The sequence below is a fragment of the Cupressus sempervirens genome, chromosome 10 (assembly GCF_028749045.1).
Source record: "Cupressus sempervirens isolate cs-2001-9-10 chromosome 10, ASM2874904v1, whole genome shotgun sequence".
Taxonomy (NCBI): Eukaryota; Viridiplantae; Streptophyta; class Pinopsida; order Cupressales; family Cupressaceae; genus Cupressus; species Cupressus sempervirens.
Genome location: NC_143127.1, coordinates 935416751 through 935422652, shown reverse-complemented (window position 1 = coordinate 935422652; position 5902 = coordinate 935416751).

Here is a 5902-nt window from a genome sequence, read left to right as displayed (position 1 = left end):
GCATGATCTTTTATTTTCTTTTTGTTTGTGGTTTAGTTTCAATAATCTGAAGCATAAATATAAATGGAGTGTCCACTATAAGAGCCTCCATCTTGTATTGGATGACCATGTTTACCTCAATTTCTTTTATATGGATCAATTAGTGAGGTTGGTCATTCTCCTTTCTTGTTGGAGTAAACTCTTTATGCTACAGTAAATATTGATACTTGTTCTGCTATGTGAATGTATGGATCACTACAAGTATATCTAGCATGCTTCTGTCTCAAGTTACAAACACAAGGGTTGTTGTGGAAAAAATTCTTACTAATTACTTAGCATAAGAAGGATCTCTTGTGTGTCTAGTGTGTCTTCACGCAAGAAACATTTTGGTCATCCTAGCATTTATGCTTTGATGCTTATGTTCACTTGCTATTAAAAGGGACAAATGCTTTTGTCATTATGGCTTCTTGTGCCTCAAATTCTTATATTTAATCCCAACAAAACTAGAGCATATTTCCATGATTGCAATGTCATTGGGAATTGTATGATGTATGGGGTTTTACTATATACTCAATGATGAAATTTCTTGAAGCTTGGTAACTAGACCTAGGGTCACATTTAGTTTAAGGTTGCATCTAGCATAGGGCTGCATTACATGTCCTTCTTGCATATAAGTTTGATAAATGATTTAATTACATCCTTCATGATGAGGAATTTTCAACTTCTTTAAAAGTATCATGTTTCTTCATGGTTGCACAAGCGTTCAATCTTTGGTTTGTCCTATCGATCCTCATGGGATACCTGTCACTTACAACAACAAAAAAAGCACTGCATGAGATGTAAGTTCATTCACATTTTCCATTTCATCCATACTATAATAATTAATCTTATCTACACTACATTTATACATCACATTATATTTGTATTCATAATCATAAGCATAAGCCTCTCATGTACTATAGACTATAAAAAAGAAAAAAGAAAAGAAAATGACACATGCGATGCTACTCGAATCAAAATATCATATATACATATATATATGTATGTATGTATGTATGTATGTATATATATACATATGTGTTTGTGTGTGTGTGTCAAAAGTGTACATCTAGGGAAAAAATGAGCCATGTCGATATCAAAATGATATAAAATGGTGCTGACACACCAATCGATATAGAGCTAGATAAAAATTAAAGTATAATGGTATTAACACTCTCTTTCCTCCTCACCTCTTGGAGGTGGAGTAGGAGGAGGAGGTGGAAGAGGAGGCATATTGAGCCTACTTGCTGGTCATGCACCTCTTGAATCTCACACATACTAAGAGAATTGAGGCACCTACTCGGCCTCATCTAGAATGACCACCACATACACTTCAAAGTAATATACCACTCTAGACAATTGCAGTCAGATCTCATCCTACTATTGCTCAACTCTTATCTCTACTCTCTGAGTCACTAGATCTAACTATCCCCACAAATCATGGATCTCTTGATCCCACTACTATATGGGTATCTCTGATAGCTACTCGGATCTTCTGCTCTCCATGCTACCACTATGTGATTCATATCCTCTCTCTCACTCTCCTAAGAGCATCTTGTATCTGTGTCAAAAGATTGACTCCCACAACAAGCTGGTCTGACATATCCTCATCAACTTGTTTAGCTAGCTGGTCAGTTGGTTGGTACTCCTCTATGTGTGGTCACTATCATCACCTCTCACCTATCCTATTGCCACCTGCACCTAGATGTACCCCCGTCTGCTAAGGTGGGATCTATACCTGGTGTACTCTATGCCTCACCTACTATGGTGCCTACTATGATCAAGCCTAGGTTGCCTACTCTAGCTATCTAGCTGCCACCATCCCTACTAGATCTATGAAGTTTGGAAAAGGATGGCTCAAAAAATATGACTAATAAGTTGGCATCATCCTTGCATCTACCACTACTAGAAAGTAGTCCTACTGTATTAGAACACAATTTTTTACATCTATCATAGATCTCATAGGATCTAGCCTCTGTGACCATTCACTCCCTACATATCTTGCCATACATGCATAGGAGTAGTACTCTGTGAAATATCTTGTGGTGTCCCATACTGGTGCCACACATGAGTAAGTGGGAATTTCTCAACTATCTGCATAGATCAACCTATCAATGGCCATGATGCAAACATATGGCTCAAATCCTAGGGCACATCATCCTAGTCCTTGGTCTGTCTCTAGGGATGCCATATAATGGATACCAAGTCATCGAGACGGGCCCTCCACTACTCAATCTTCCCTATATCTATCTAGGTAAGTTGGCCTCTATACCTACAAATATAAGGCTCTGTAGGCTACCTCTCATCCTATAAAATGGGCCACATAACTAGCAGATGCTCGCATGTCTAGATCTGAAGAATATAGACCTTGCAGCCATGCTCTTCCTCTCATGATAAATGATCTTGTGCAACTCATTGAACATATGTGCAAGCATGCATTTACTCCACCCATATCTCTCTAGGGTATTTAACATCCTTTGGAGCATCTTGCCCCAACCACACTCTAATTCATGCTCACCTTTGTCAAGCATCAAGAAGCAGTTAATGAAAATCCCCAAAATGATACCAATCTATTAGTGGGACCAAAGGTATGTACAAGCTCATCCCATGTGATCACTCGACTAATAATCAAATCCTACTAAAAATGGATTGCAATGTTGTCGTACAAACCTGGGGACCTATGTCATACACCACTCTCGACCCATGGAATGGGAATCAAAGGATCTTATATATGTCCTTGGGTGTGATTGTCATCGCTCCTTATGGCAAGTGGAAAGTGTTTGTCTCCGAATGGAAATGCTCCACTAGTGTAGTCAAAAGGTTGTGATTCACCATCACTGTTGGAATCTGGCATTGATGTGACAACCCCAGTCTATCTATATGTGCCATATTAGCATCATCAAGGCTCTATGACAAAGCTCCATATGGTGGGTAATGGGATTCAAATCCAATATCATTGAAGGTAACCTACATGCACAAGAAAATACAATAGGAAAATGATCAGTGTTCACTCAAAAAATACAACAAGACATAAACAATTCAACTTTTAAATTTTACAATTACCATCAAATTCTCACACAAAATCACACTTTCTCACACAAGATTTCAAATCTTCACACGAGGATGCAAGTCTTCGCATGGGGTGCAATTTGATAATAAGCAAAAAGCACCCAAAAATTAGGGCTTCCCACATGAGAAGTGGGCATCTCCCCCATGAGAAACCTCATCACCTCATGTGAAGAAACACAAGATTAGTGAATCTTTGAACAAGAAGTGAATAGCTTCGCATGAAGAACAAGGTCGCCACACAAGAGCTGACACAACAATTCAAAAATGCCCTAAAACATGCTAAAAACACGTCCAAATGAATGAAAAATTAAATACGAGGCAAGATTAATGACTATTCACTGGAGGCCCATAGTCCACCAGCTAGCTATGTCATTGGGAGCACTCGAAATGATGTGTAAACAATGGGATCACCATCTTTTCCTCAGAGCTCTCTTCTTCACTAAAGACAAAAGTGCAAATGTTTTGAAAATGACCTTGTGGGCCCATATATAGGTTTTGACCTAATTTTTCAAAGTGCTCTGATTCATGTGGAAATCACCCCCTAGCTAATTTGATAGCTCTGAATCCATTTTTAGGAAGGAATTCAAAATATAATACACATAAAAAGCTCAAAATTGCATTTTAAAATTTTGGGACTAACACAATCAAATGCTTGTACAGTCCAATTTTTGATGCTTTGTGAATCTTGGAAGCTTTTCAAATCACAATTTCTTCAAATTTTAAATAATTCTAAAAAAAAGTTAAGTGAAGTCAACTATGGTCAAATTTGGTCAACCTTTGGTCAAACTTGGTCTTCTAGACCTAGGAATCACTCTAGATTGACCCCAAATTTTCATCTGATCATTATGATCTCTTCTATATTCTTTCAAACCTTGGATTTCTTTAGTATCTTTTAACATACTAATCTATATCATATTTATGGTGTGTCATCTTTCAATTTCACTCTTGAGGGGGTAGGATGATTACATCATTGAATCTAAAATTCAACTCAATCTGAATCTTTTGTCGTCATTACTCAAGGAATCTCATTCCCCTCTATCTGGCATCTATGTCATTTATCTTATCTTTTGATTAGCTGATCACATCTTATAACATTTCTAGTCAAAGTTTGATAGATAGGTATCGGGATAGTCTAAACCCTAATTTCTATGGATCAAGCCTTGTTCTGGGGATGATTCTATGACTAATGATTGGATCTTACTATCTTTTATGGACTAGTATTTAGGTGTTCTATTTGGATTCTTGCTAAGGATTAGGCTTTGATTTCGAGATAATCCTAACTTTTTTCTAAATCTTGTCTCCTAAGAGTTAAGTCTTGTTTTGGGAACAATTCTAGGAAATTTGACAAATCTTTATGCAATCAAATTTGATATCTAGGTGTTCTATTTGGGTTCCTTAAGGTTAAGCTTTTTTTTTAGAGATAACCTTTAAAAACTTATCGATCTTAGTATCTAGGTGTTCTACTTGGATCCCCTAAGGTTAAGCTTCATGGCTTCATTATGAAGATAACCTTTAAAAGCTTATCAATTGGGTTATGTCCCAATTACTTGGGGCATCTTATTACTCAGGGCATCTTGCTCGTCTCTATCTGGCATCTATGTCATTTATCTTATTTTTTGATCAGTTGATCACATCTTATAACATTTGTGGTCAAAGTTCAATAGATAGGTATCAAGATAGTCAGAACCCTAATTTCTATGGATTAAGCCTTGTTCTAGGGATGATTCTATGACTCATTATTGGATCTTACTATCTTTTGTGGACTAGTATTCAAGTGTTCTGTTTGGATTCTTGCTAAGGATTAAGCTTTAATTTGTAGATAATCCTAACTTTTGCTAAAGATTAAGCCTGGTTTTAGGGATAATTTTATGAATCATCTTTAATCTTGTCACCTTTTAATGGATAGGTATTAGGACAGTCTAAATCTTGACTCTTGAGAGTTGAGTCTCATTCTGGGAATAATTATATGAAATTTGACAAATCTTTGTGCTATCAAATTTGGTATTTAGCTGTTCCATCTGGGTTCCTTAAGATTAAGCTTCATTCTAGAGATAACCTTTAAAAACTTATCAATCTCAATATCTAGGTGTTCTACCTAGATCCCCTAAGGTTAAGCTTCATTTTGAAGATAACCTTTAAAAGCTTATCAATTGGTCTCTATATTATCAATTTCAGAACTAATTTCATTTCTTGTTCTTTGCATCATACTTCTAATTTCTTTGAATCAAACACACTGCTCACACATTCATTCAAAGAGGGGCAAATGTAATACCCCAAAATTTGCACATTGCCATATTAACCAACTTTGGTCTATTCACTTACTTCTAAGTCCTATTTTACTAGACAATTCCAATGTTCATAATCGCTACTTGACCTAGGTTTCAAAATGTAGAAAACCCTAATCTACATTTATCACATTATTTATTTAATTCCTAAGTATTGACTCAAATTAGGTACATAAACCTACTAATTTAATTTAATTTAATTATTCAATTAATTAAAGTTTATCCATTTATGAGGTCATATTCTATTTTATTAAATTAAATATTCTCTCCAAATCTTCTCTTCAGTTCAGAAATGAAAATTCTAGGTGAACTAAAATTATAATAGGAATTAAATTAGTTAACTCCTTTTTCAACTCAAAATTAAATCAATTAACTCCCTTTTCATGAGGAAGTTTCTTTTATGACTTGCTCTCCTCTTCAATCTTGATCATCCATTTTGATTAATCTCAATCGTCGATCACCTTTTAGTTCTATAAAAGAAGCTCTTCATTCCTCATTATAGGGAGAAGAATTTTGGAATTTCCATCAAA